We start from the raw sequence: 13,616 nt of genomic DNA on the forward strand, positions 1-13,616 counted from the left end.
TATGCCTGAAAAAATAAGAGCTCAAAAAAACTCAAAAGCCTGTAGCTCCTTTGAGCTGCAGCGTGCATGAGCCCTAAAGGTTTATTCACAGACGTAAAATACACTCGCACAATTCAGAAGTAAAAAACACCCATCAGGAATGTGGAGAAGCCACTCTGTACTGTCCTGCAGGTACCGCTCAGTGCAAGGAACTGCTGGAGATGGAAGAGTACTGCAGATTGTCCTGTGGCCTCTAGTACGTCCGGGTAAACCAGCGAGGAATAACTAGCGGAAATTACATCACTGAAAGCGGGAGGCGGTTTGAATTGATATTGCAACAACAGGCTAGGCGCTCAGAGCTACAGCTCCTTCTATAGGCCCAGGGCCAGACAACTCTTTAGACAAGCCATATGTATAAGAAACACCATATTAACCACTTGCCGACTGCTGCACACTGATATATGTTGGCACAATGGCAGCGGTGGGCAAATGGGAATACCTGTACGTCCCCTTTAATTGGCGGGGCTAGCGGGCGTGTGCGTCGCCACGTACAGTGTGACCGTTCCCGTGGGACCCGTGGACTCGATGTCTGCCGGTGTCCCATCGATCGTATCACGGAGCCGCAGAACAGGGAAATGCCTATGTAAACATGACATTTCCCCGTTCTGCCTAGTGACATGACAGAGATCACTGCTCCCTGTGATCTGGAGCAGTGATCGCTGTCATGTCAGTGGTAGCCCATCCCCCAACAGTTAGAATCACTCCCCAGGACACACTTAATCCCTTGATCGCCCCCTAGTGTTTAACCCCATTACTTGCCAGTGTCATTTACACAGTAATTAGTGCATTTTTATAGCACTGATCGCTGTATAAATGACAATGGTCCCAGAATAGTGTCAAAAGTGTCTGATGTGTCTGCCATAATGTCACAGTCATGATAAAAATCGCAAATCGCCGCCATTACTAATAAAAAAAAATTATAATAAAAATGCCTAAAACCATCCCCTATTTTGTAGACACTAAAAGTTTTGTGCAAACCAATCAATATATGCTTATTGTGATTTTTTTTTTACCTACATACATATCAAAGAATACATATCGGCCTAAACTGAGGAAAAAAATAGTTTTTTATATATTTATGGGGGATATTTATTATAGCAAAAAGTAAAAAATATTGCTTTTTTCAAAATTGACGCTTTTTTTGTTTATAGCGCAAAAAATAAAAAACGCAGTGGTGATCAAATACCGCCAAAATAAAACTCTATTTGTGGGGAAAAAAGGACATCAATTTTATTTGGGTGTAACGTTGCACGGCCACGCAATTGTCAGTTAAAGCGTCGAATCGCAAAAAGGGCTCTGTTTAGGAAGGGGGTAAAATCTTCTGGGGCTGAAGAAGTTAAACAAATGTAGATACAGTATATATGGATTGAATAGCACAGAGATAGATTGGTATGTATGCCAGGGACCATTACATACATTATGTACCAGGTTAAAGCGAGGTATGCAACTCTATATTTTTTTTTTTAACCCTCCTGGAATGAGAGTACCCAAAGAGTAAATCCAGTATGTTTCCTGCCGGCATAAACGTTTAAAATGTTCAGCCATAGGACGTGATCTGGGAATAGCCTCAATGATTCAGACCTTTAAATGAGCAGTTGATTTCCCACGATGTTCAAGAAAATGCCTGGGAACACTGTGTTGGTCACAGCAACCTTCTATAAAGCTCCTGTGTTCACCAAAGCACTTTCTTAAAGTTCTAATTGTTCTACCAATGTAGAATAAACCACATAGGCAGGTTAGGCAGTAGACCACCTATTCAGTGGAACAATTATAGAACTCCCTGGTGTTGTTGTTGGGATGGAATTCACCTGCTGGTGGCACTATGTTGTTCCCAGGAGCCAGCAGGCTGTACTAATCAGTCACATTAGTGTTCAGCTGTCGGGAGGCTACTTAAGGCTGCTCCTTGCTTCCCCCGGCGTGTCACAATTCTGGTCCCTTTTTTGCTGCCTTTTCCTAATGCCTAGCCTGATCCAGCCTGTACCCCTCTGCCTTGTTCCTGCCTCCCTCTGCCTTGCTTCTGTTCGAGTACCCTGTTGAGATCCCCCTTCTTTGCAGCTTTGCATTCCCTGTACCCTTGACGCTTAGATGGTTTTTATATATAGATAGTAGTTAATTTGTTATTTTGTCTTTTGGGGTTTGTTTATGTTCATGTTTACTGTGTGCTGTGCTTGCAGTGTTTTCTGTGTTTATGTTTGCTGTGTTTCACTGTAAACAAATATCACTTTAAGGTAATATACTTTGGTCTCAGTTTCTGGGTACCTGGCTTGTCTCCTTGACACTGATCCCTGACAGTTGTAGGTTTTTCCTTTCACTAAGAAGGCTTTTTGTCCCTGCTGTACAACCTTAGACAGAGAGATTTTTACACTGTTACATGCCAACCAGTGGGATGAAGGTCATAGGGCAGGTAGAGGGAGTGACTTTGATTTTGTTAGGGCCAATTTTGCTCTTAATATTCCTAGCTTTCCTAGTATATACTTTGGATTTAGTAGTCAGAGAAGCGTGCAGATGGGGGTCTTTGAGCAGTATAGACCAGCGGTTGGATAGGATCTTTTCCAACCTATCTTTTAATACTACACTCAGGTTGCATTTCCTGTTCTCCTTCCTTGTATTTATTCCACAGAGCTGGCTTTACTCTGAGGATAGCTGCCGCCATTCACCCACTTTTTGGACTTTTGAACTTTCTAAAGACTGGAGGTTTTATATAAACACTATGGTGTTTGTATGTTTCCTTTAAGAGTCTTGCGCCAACCGCTGTATTCTTGTCATTAGAAATGATAGTACTATTTGTACTACTAAAAAACATATGCAAAGCGCAAGAGTAAAATGTGATAATGAATGAATGTGTTTGTTCACCCATGCCAGAATTCTGCCAAGAAAAAAAGGGTGAGTAGGAAGCTTTGATGCACAAAGAGAACTATGCTTTAATTGGTATTGCTGAATCTTTGCTTCATTCTTCACATGATTGGGCTATTAATATTTCTGGCAATGCTCTCTTTCGGAGAGACATGGTAAATTGTAAAGGTGGGGGTGTTTGTTTCTATGTGAGAAGTGATCTCAAAGTAAGTGTGAAAGAGGACCTAGTTGACGGAGAGTATAATGAGGCTGAATCATTATGGGTGGAACTGCATATGGATGTACATAGTAAATGAATCATTAAAGTTTGTGACAGGCCACCCAGTGTTAATGAGGAGTTGGAGACTCAGCTCCTTGCGGGTGAAAAGGGCTACAAATGCTGGGACGGTGATAATAATGGAGGATTTTAACTACCCTGATATTGAATGGCACTGCTGGGACAGTTAAGGGGCAAAAAATGTTAATCCTATTACAAGACAATTGTATGGTACAGTTCATAGAGGCCCCAACTAGGAACAATGCTCTGCTGGACCTGGCAATCTCAAACCATGCAGAACTAATGTTCATATAAAAGAACATCTGGGTAGCAGTGACCACAACATAATTTAATTTATTGTTAGCTATAGACAGAAAAAAAAACATACTGGAAAGATAAATAAACATAACTCTAGGAGAGAACATTTTCCAAGGATGAGGGCTGTTCTCCAAGACTTAGACTGGGAGAGTGTATGGTTGTTGATGAACACAGAACAGAAATGGGAATTCTTTAAAGACTGCATGGAAACTCACTGCAAAGTATACTCCCATGGACAGCAAGTTTAAACGGCTGAAAATAAAGCCAATGTGGCTCACGGCCAAAGTAAAAAAAGCTATAAATTATGACAAAACTGATTTTTTAAATATATAAAAATGATGGGAACACCATCATTGTTTAAATGTTACAAAGAATATAACAGCATATGTAAAAATTCAAAATGAATGAAAGATTGCTAAATAAAGTAGAAGAAACGTAAAACAAATATTCAAATATATATGTTAACAGTAAAAAGGTGAGGTCTGAGCATGTAGGGCCTTTACAAAATAATCTGGAGTGGGTGACTGGGGACAAAGAAAAGGCAAATTTATTAAATACCAGACATGTGCATTCGTTTTCATCCGAATGCATTTTTGTCCGAATTTCAGGTATTTCCGTTATCATTTTAACAAACGATAACAAACATGCAGAATCTGAGAACCGAAAGATCTGACATAAACAAATGCTTTATTTTTGTTTTCGTTGTGACAACCGTTCGATATAGATAGGAGATTCGACATGACGCTGACAATAGCAATCTGTGTCCATCGAACCTATGGTCGAATGTGCCTAACCTTTGCTCTGTTAGTCCAGGATTATTCTACATAGAGAGAAAAGATTTGACATTATAGAGACAATAGCAAAAGGTCGAATGTGCATAACCTAACTCTATTAGTCCAAGATTATTCGACATAGTGAGAAAAGATTCGATATGAAGATTTGACGAAGCAGTCGCCGTGAGTGGACATTTATGGTCAAATATTTTGCCCATAGGCTATAGAAGAATTCTAATGTTGGTTGACTAGTAATAATAATTAGTAAATGTAATTATTACTAGTGTCATACAACATTAGAATTCTACTATAGCTTGTAGGCGAAACATTTGACTGGAAATGTACAATTGCAGCATCATACAGTTTAGCTGCTCTGTCGAATTTTCTTAAAACATTCGACAGACACCATAAGCCTTCAATGACAGATTCAACCTTAATTATTTTGGATTTTTGGATGAATGCATTTTTTAACAAAACAAAATAAATAAAAACAAATTTCGGGAGTAACTAAATAAATGTATTTTTCGGACGAAAGCGAAATTCCGAAGCAAAATATTTCAGTGTGCACGTGTCTATTAAATACCTTCCTCTGTTTCTCTGCGTATACAAAGGAACATGAGGGAGCTCATGTCCATAATGGAGATGATATTGACACAGCCCCAAATGAACCACTATGGCTAAAAATTGATATGGTCCAGAAATATTTATACAGCATTAAGGTGAGCAAAGTACCTGGGCCAGGTGGCATACATGCACATGTATAAAGGAATTGAGCTCTGTCATTTCAAAGCTATTGTTTCTAATTTTAGGGACATTTTAAAGACTGGAATAGTAACACTGGATTGGTGTAGGGCCAATGTGATGCCTATATTTCAAAAGGCATCAAAGTATTTACCAAGTAACTATAGACCTGTTAGTTTAAATTCTATAGTTGGGAAGATACTGAAGAGTTTAACAAAAGACCACATAGAAGAGTTCTTGCTAGAAAAAAAATATTTAAAATTACAGACAGCATGGATTTGTGAAATACAGAAGTTGTCAGACAAATCTGATTTCTTTTTATGGGTTGGTAAGTAAAACTTAAGACAAATGATTGGCCGTGGACATGGTATACTGGGATTTTGGCAAAGCATTTCACACAGTTCCCCACACATGGTTAATGTGTAAGGTAAAGTCTACAGGATCAAAAAAAAAAAAAAAAACAGTTTGTAAAGGGATAGAATACTGGCTAAAAGACAAAATTCAGAGTAGGGCCGCGTACACACGCGGGGACTGTTCGCTCAACTTTGTCCGCTGAACAGTGTTTCGGCGGACAGTCCGCTCGTGTGTGGGCTTTCAGCGGACAGTTTCAGCGAACAGTCTGCTGAACAAAGTTTTTCGGAATTTCCGAAAAACTGTCCGCTGAAACTTTGTTTCAGCGAACAGTCCCCTCGTGTGTAGGCTTGTTCGTCAAACTAAGTCTCGCGCATGCTCAGAAAGGATTTACACGCCGAAAGTTGTATTGCAGTGTATAGGACGTCGTATTTTTCGTCCCGTCGTACGTGCCGTTCACGTCATCGCGCACGGTTTCAGCGGACTGTTCGTTCGTCGTGTGTGGGCAAGTCCGTCCATGCTAATTTTGAGCGGACTGTCCGCTGAAACTGTTTGACGGACAAAGTTGAGCGAACAGTCCCCGCGTGTGTACGCGGCCTAGTGGTTAATGATTTTTACTCTGAATGGTCTAAAGTTATTAGTCGTGTACCCCAAGGTTCAGTGTTGGGACCCTTGCTTTTTTTTTATATTTATAAACAATATAGGGTCTGGGATTAAAAGTACAATTTCAGTGTTTGCAGATGACACCAAGCTATGCAGTGGAATAATGTCTTTCTCCAACGTACAAACCGACCCCAATGCACTGTTTAATTGGAAACTGTGTGGCAAATGAGGTTTTGACAGGATCGTCTAAAGCTCCTGCCCCTCATTCCAGCATCCTGGTTTTGGCTATGGCATTCTCCTTGTCTGTCTGTCCACCTGCAAGATGATAATTGTAGCCAGTCTCTGTGTGGAGACCAGACCTGATTTAGGCCAGCCAAACCTGCAGTTTCATGCTTGTGATAAAGTGTGATAATGTGTGTATTACCTGGTCAAACTCCCTGTCTGCCTGCCCTGCTCAGCTAGAATGGATTTCCCTGTCTATGCCTGTTTGCTTTGCTCGGTGCATGGTGGCCAGGCACTATAGCATTGTGTATAAGTCCTGGGGGCAATTGAGTACTGGTAGGCCTGCTTGCCTTATGGTAAAGGGGGCTGCTATAGGTAAAGAACACAGTAGTCAGCCTTCGTTAGAGGTAAGCGTGACAGGTAGGGATGGGTTGAACAAGCCCCCGGTTCAGTTTGCACCAGAACATGGCTAACAGAACCCAGCGAACCCCATTAAAGTCTATGGGACACGAACATGAAAAATCAAAAGTGTTTATTTTAAAGGCATATATGCAAGTTGTTGCCATAAAAAAGTGTATGGGGATCCCGGTACTGCCTTAGGGGACATGTATCAATGCAAAAAAAAGTTTTTAAAATGATTGCTTTTTTTCAGGAGCAGTGATTTTAATAATGCTTAAAGTGAAAAAATAAAAATGAAATATTACTTTAAATATTGTGCCTGGTGGTCCCCTTAGTCTGCGTGTAAAGTGGTGCATCTGTGTGATATGTAGAATAGTGCTGCAGTGATAATGACATTTCTAAAGGAAAAACTGTAATTTAAACTTGCTCGCGGCTGTAATGTATTGCCGGCTCCTGGCACAATAGATGAAAACTCAAGAAAAAAAACAATGTAGGGCTCACCCCCCCAGTCCACACCAGACCCGATATATTAAGGGGAACTACAGGCCAAAATGAAAAAATTGGTGTGGAGTCCCCCCAAATTCCATACCAGCCCCTTATCCGAGCATGCAGCCTGGAGGTCAGGATAGGGGGGGACGAGTGAGCGCCCCCCCTTCTGAACCATACCAGGCCACATGCCCTTAACATGGGGAGGGTGCTTTGGGGTCCCCCCAAAGCACCTTGTTCCCATATTGATGGGGACAAGAGTCTCTTCCCGACAACCCCGGCTATTGGTTGTTGGGGTCTGCGGGCGGGGGGCTTATCGGAATTTGGAAGCGCCCTTTAACAAAAGGGCCCACAGATCTGCCCCCCCCCCCACTGTGAATGGGTATCAGGTACATTGTACCCCTACCCATTCACCAAAAAAAGTGTCAAAAAGTAAAAATCATCGCTGGATCCAGGTGACAAGGTAAGTAACTTCTCCCTGTATCCAGCGATGCGATCCCGAGTCTGGCTCGGGGTTACCGCTTATGGTGCTGAAATCCCAACCTGAGCCAGACTCGGGATTACCACTAGGGCGGCTAAGAGAGATATAGACTCCAGAGAGAGAGATATCATTTTGCCCCTGTACAAATCATTAGTGAGACCTCATCTGGAATATGCAGTTCAGTTGTGGACACCAGTTCATAAAAAGGATATCGGGGAACTGGAGAAAGTGCAGAAAAGAGCAACCAAACTGATAAGAGGCATGGAGGAGCTCAGCTATGAGAAAAGAGTAGAGGAACTGAATTTATTCTCTCTTAGGAAGCGGAGATTAAGGAGGATATGATCAACATGTACAAATACATAAGTGGTCCATAAAGTGAACTTGGTGGTGAGTTATTCGCTTTAAGGTCATCACAGAGGACAAGGGGGCACTCTTTATGCCTAGAGGAAAAGAGATTTAATCTCCAAATACGGAAAGGTTTCTTCTCAGTAAGAGCTGTGAAAATATGGAATAGACTCCCTCAAGAGGTGGTTCTGGCCAGCTCAGTAGATTGTTTTAAGAAAGGCCTGGATTCTTTCCTAGATACACATAATATAACTGGATATTGATATTCATAGGTAAAGTTCATCCAGGGAACATCCGATTGCCTCTTGGGGAATAAGGAAGGATTTTCTTTTCCCCGGTGGAGCAATTTGTATCATGCTTTACTGGAGTTTCTGCCTTCCTCTAGATCAACTGTGGGTATAGGATTTTGTATATTGGATTGTGTACATTTTTTCTCCCCTTCTATTCGTTGAACTGGATGGACTTGTATCTTTAGTTTTTTTTTTACTAGACTAACTATGTAACTATGTAACAGAGTGCAGCCTGTGTAACTAATAGGCAGATTACTTTTTTTAAAAAAGACAAAAGCTCTGCCCTTGTAACGACATATTCGGCGACGTTACTTACCTTGTCACTCGCCCACAGTAAGGATACACTAAGAAGGGGGAAAGCGGACATGTTGTTACACTCACCGGAGTTTTGCATTTTAGACATATTTATAACAGTAAAGTGAGTTTCTATAGTGAAATACAGTACTTAGAATTTCCATCTTACTACTTAGATCTTGAATTTTTAAAGCAGCGGCAACCTTGCTAATCTCACAGATTTGCTAATCTGACAGAAGTTCACTGCTTTTAAAATTCAACATCTAACCAGTCAGACGGAGTTCTAAGTACTGTATTTCACTATAGAAACTCACTTTACTGTTATAAATACATCTAAAATGCAAAACTCTGGTGGGTGTAACAACATGTCCGCTTTCCCCCTTCTTAGTATATCCTTACTGTGGACGAGTGTGGGGTGTAGCAAGATGGCGGCAACGGAACGTCACTTTCACAGCAAACTGTGATTGGTCACCGAATATGTTGTTACACCCTCATCTAACAACTTAAACTACTGCTATCTAACACAGTGACACATGGCTGTGACAGGAAGAAAAGACTTGTTTTTAAAGTGGTGGCTGTGAATAATAGAATGGCCTCACCATCTCTATGTGGTGCAAGAGGCAAGATGGTGGTGCCTAATGGGGGAATTACTGGGTCTTTGGGAACAAACTCGAGTACTGTTCCTGGTCGCTGATCATGCAATCATGCTGGCAGCTTCTGTTACTGCTGGCAAAGGAAAGGGTTGTTTTAATATGCAGTTTTTACAAACTGTATCAACCTTTTAAGCTCAGGGTTAATTGGATTTTGTATGTGGATTTTTAATATTTGGAAATTCAAGTAATTAACTGAATAAATAAAAATTGTTTACAGAATTATCCAGCAGAGTTCCCACCACAATTCTTATGTTTTAATTATTTAGTGCTACAGGGTTTAATCCTCTCTGGATCAGTACCAATATAACATTAAGATGTGAAGGTATTATTACAATTATTGTATTGACTCTAACAACCTCTCTACTATGCACCTCAATTATGCTCAGAAATTCTTTGTATGCATAATGTTATCTCGAGCGTATACATTATGCTTTTATTTGATACCCAATGCAAAGAAACATATTCTGAAAGTAACCTAAAAGTAAGGCTTCATGTAGATGGGACGTTTTACAACCTCTCCTGATTTATTTAACTTGACAGATAGGTAACCGACGTTTAAAAACATCTGTTTTGGCGCGTGTACATGCGCTTAGAATTGCTTTTTTTTCAAATAGTCAAAAATTTAAATCGCCTCTAAAAAAAAAGCGGTTAAACACGGTTTACCGCGTTTACACGCGTATACAAGCTGTTACAGACGTTTGCCATTTCAAATGCCTCTGAACATCCGTCCTGAACGCATTTTTTTGCTTTCCAAAAAAAGGCTTCTAAACTCAACTGCCTAGAAACTACTAGAAATAACCCTGGGTACATGTACTGATACGATAACATAGAGCTCAGGGTCAGCTAAAAAAAAATGCCCAACTGCTCCTAAATGTCCATTTACCAGCAGCAGTGTACATGAGGCCTAAATGACATTTGATTGCAAACAAACTTGCTAAAGAACTTGGTATCATTACCAATTTACAATGTGATGGCAACAAGGCCAGAACATTTACACTCATTAACAGGAAGTGCCCATACAGGGTCTTTCATAGCATAGTCACCTTTTTTCTTTGTTTTTTTTTGTTTTTTTTCATGTAAGACACAACATTTTGAAAATAACATTTGAAATGACATAAAGCTTATATCAGATTTTAGTGATTTTACATATACATTAATGTTCTGACATTAGGCTTAGGAGTTAGAAAAAAAAATTACAAACAGGAATGATCTAATTGTGAAAATCACCTATTCAGCACATCTTCCATATAGACCTGTTTGATTATTTGATAATTATGCATTTAGATAAAATTCATGAATTGTATGAGACACGTGCAATTAGTTTCATTCTGATTTGTTTTTCACAGAAATTCGACAAATTTGTTAATTCGGAAATATTCTAATTAATGAAAACCCGTTTAATGAATTTTTGAGAAAATTTGTAAATTCGAAAATTCATAAATTCGTAAATTCGAAAATAAGAATGGAAATCCAAAAATTCAAGAGAACGAATATCCAAAAATGAAAACGAAAATCCGACAATTTGGAAAATCTGAAATAATAACTAACTAATAATAATAACTATTATGCCGCGTACACATGATCAGACTATCTGGCGGACTTGGTACTGTGGATCAGAGTCCGCCGGACAATTCGCTTATGTGTGGGCTCAGGCGGACTTTTTCTTTCCAAAAGTCCGGTGGACTTAGAAAGAAGTTTTGACTCAAAATTGTCCGGCGGACAATCCGGCCGTCTGTGTGCTAGTCCGCCAGACTTTTGAACTGGACGGACTTGCCCACACACGGAGGAAAGTCCGTTCATTTTGAACACGGCTCCAGGTAGACGGGACTAGCGAAGGAAGGCAATGTCGCCGCCTTAGGCGGCTCGATTGACACCTCGCTAGCCCCGTCACCTGGTATGGACTTAAAGGGGAAGCCCTATGCCGAAAAAAACGGTGTGGGGGTCCCCCCAGAGTCCATATCAGACCCTTATCCAAGCACGCAGCCCGGCCGGTCAGGAATTATCCGAAATAACAAATGCTGCATCTAAACAAATGAAACGTGACAAATTAATAATAAATAGTAATAATAATAATAAAAACTTTTTATTATTATTATTAATTATTATTAATTTGTTACATTCCATTCTTTTAGATGCAGCATTTGTTATTTTGGATAAATTCGTATTCGTTACGTTCATAAACAGCCAAATTTGAAAGGAAATTCCAATACCTATAATTTAATAGTTAGTTATTGTTAGTTAGTTATTATTTCGGATTTTCTAATTTTCGCATTTTCTAATTTTCGCAATTATTAATTTACAAATACCGCATCTAAATGAATGGAATATAACGAATTAGAATTTTTTCAAAGACACAAATGAATTTCAAATAACGAATTTCAATCATAACCAATGACCTGTAAAAAAGGAAAAGAAAACGAATGACATTAAAACAAACTTTTCAGCAGTGCACATGTGTAAATTTTACTATTTTCTGCACTGTAGACAGCACTACTTTCACATATTCAAAATACTTGCAATTTTCCAACTCGCTTCATCAAACCAGCTTTTTGGATTTATTATCTCGACACCTTTTCGCCTGGGGGACTAAATGAAGAATTAGAGGTGTCTACCATAATATGAGCCTCTACTTCTAATAATTCACTTATTTTTTCTCTCTCTTAGGTGTTACCAGTTCTTGTCTCTTTATGGTGGGAGTTATAAGATGGCTGGAGTGGTGGGCAGCTTCCTCTAGTAATAATTAACCATCAAACTACACTAGCAATGACATATATTAAAATGGATGTGGTTGTTAGTTTACACTCTGCTATTCCCCATTGTGTCGAGTTTAAAAATGAGATATCACTCAGCTTAATTACACACCGTGTTAGTGGAGGAACCCTGCAGTTACGTAGAAAGGTTATCCCAACTTTATAGAAATTCAAGGAATCCTATCCACACAGTGTGTTCTATGATTTAGTCTTCAGCTGTTTAGCTGTCTGTCCAATAAATAATATTGGATGTGTCATTCCACCACAACATATAAATAAATGATACAGAAGGGTATACCAATATACAATAAATTGCTAATGCCCAACACCATACTACATGTAAGAAAACCATTGGAAAACGTCTGGTGCACATGGGCGTGGCAGACGGCGTGTACGCCCAGGGACGCGTCCCTAGTGCCAATTGGCACCCGACTGCCTGTTTAAAGGTTGCCCTGACCACTGATCAGTGCTGACTGGTCTTCAGCTGTTTCCCTGATTGTCAGGAACCATGAAACAGACAGACAAAGAAGTACAATCAAATCACACTTGTTTATTAATAAAAATAAAAAGGTAAATAGGAAAAAGCGTAGTCAAGCAAGCCAGAGTCCAGTAGCCAGATCGGGTAGTAAGCCAGTCCAAAGTTCATAAACCAGATCGGGTAATCAGCCAGTCCAGACATCAGGGATCCAAGGAGAGCAACTGCAAGCAGGATGGAAGCCAGGAGGGATGTTAGCAAGCCAGTCTTGAAACAACAGCAGGAGAAGGTTCCTAGTGATGTGACCAAACGTGAAGGCAATGGAGAAATGAGCTGGAAGACTTTAAATAGGCAGGCCAGGCGAGCATCATCGGGAACAGCTGGAAACTGTGGCGAGAGAAGAGAGCTGGCAATTAGCCGACAGCTGAGCGGCCAGCCCAGAGGAGGAAGGGCTAAGCCAGCCCTGACACTGATACCCTGAATACTGCTATTATCCTGCTTGATACCATTGCTGAACTTGGCTTTCCTCTACCCTGCTTCTGGACTCTGCTATACTTTGATTACTGGTTCGTGATTACAGCTTCCCATTTAACCATGCTTCTGCCTGATAACTTGGTACCCTGCTGCTCTCCTGCTACCGAACATGGCTATCCTTGTGACCTCGTTCCTGTTCCCTGCTTGGCTTAACACTGCCATCCGAGTGTCTATGATTATGGTCTTGCGACCAGCTGCGACTTCCTGCTACAAGTTTCCGGGTCTACATCTGCAGGCACACATGTTCTTCCTGTCCCTAGGCTCCTTCCCTAGGCTCCTTCTGTTCCAGTGTTCAGCGGAACCTGGGCTGGAGATACAAGAGAGGCCATCCTCGTCATTTCAGTCTTCCTTCAGGTACGTGGCAATATCGGTCAGCCAATGATGGAGGCTGAAAGGGAGGTCTCTCTGCTGTCAACCCTCTGCTGGACTGTTACCTCACTTTCTCATGTAGTGCAAGGGTTGCATATGGACTTTGCTAAATTTCATAACCAACTGCAGATTTCATCAAGCTTGGCCTCCACCTCCGAGTATTCGAAAGTTAAGGATTACGCTGCTCAAACCATGACTTGTACTCGTGTTGAACTATCTTGTCCTCATGAGCCCAGAGTACCATTGTCGGAATGTTTTTCTGGGGACCGTAGAAAATTCCGGACTTTTCAGAATGCCTGTGAACTTTACTTTTCTCTGCTGCCTTGCACATTTTCTACTGAGGAAAGGAAGGTGGGGTTCCTCATTTCTCTGCTACTGGAGGAA

The sequence above is a fragment of the Lithobates pipiens genome, unplaced genomic scaffold (assembly GCF_037356315.1).
Source record: "Lithobates pipiens isolate NorthernLeopardFrog02 unplaced genomic scaffold, aLitPip1_a1.2 Scaffold_16, whole genome shotgun sequence".
Lineage (NCBI taxonomy): Eukaryota > Metazoa > Chordata > Amphibia > Anura > Ranidae > Lithobates > Lithobates pipiens.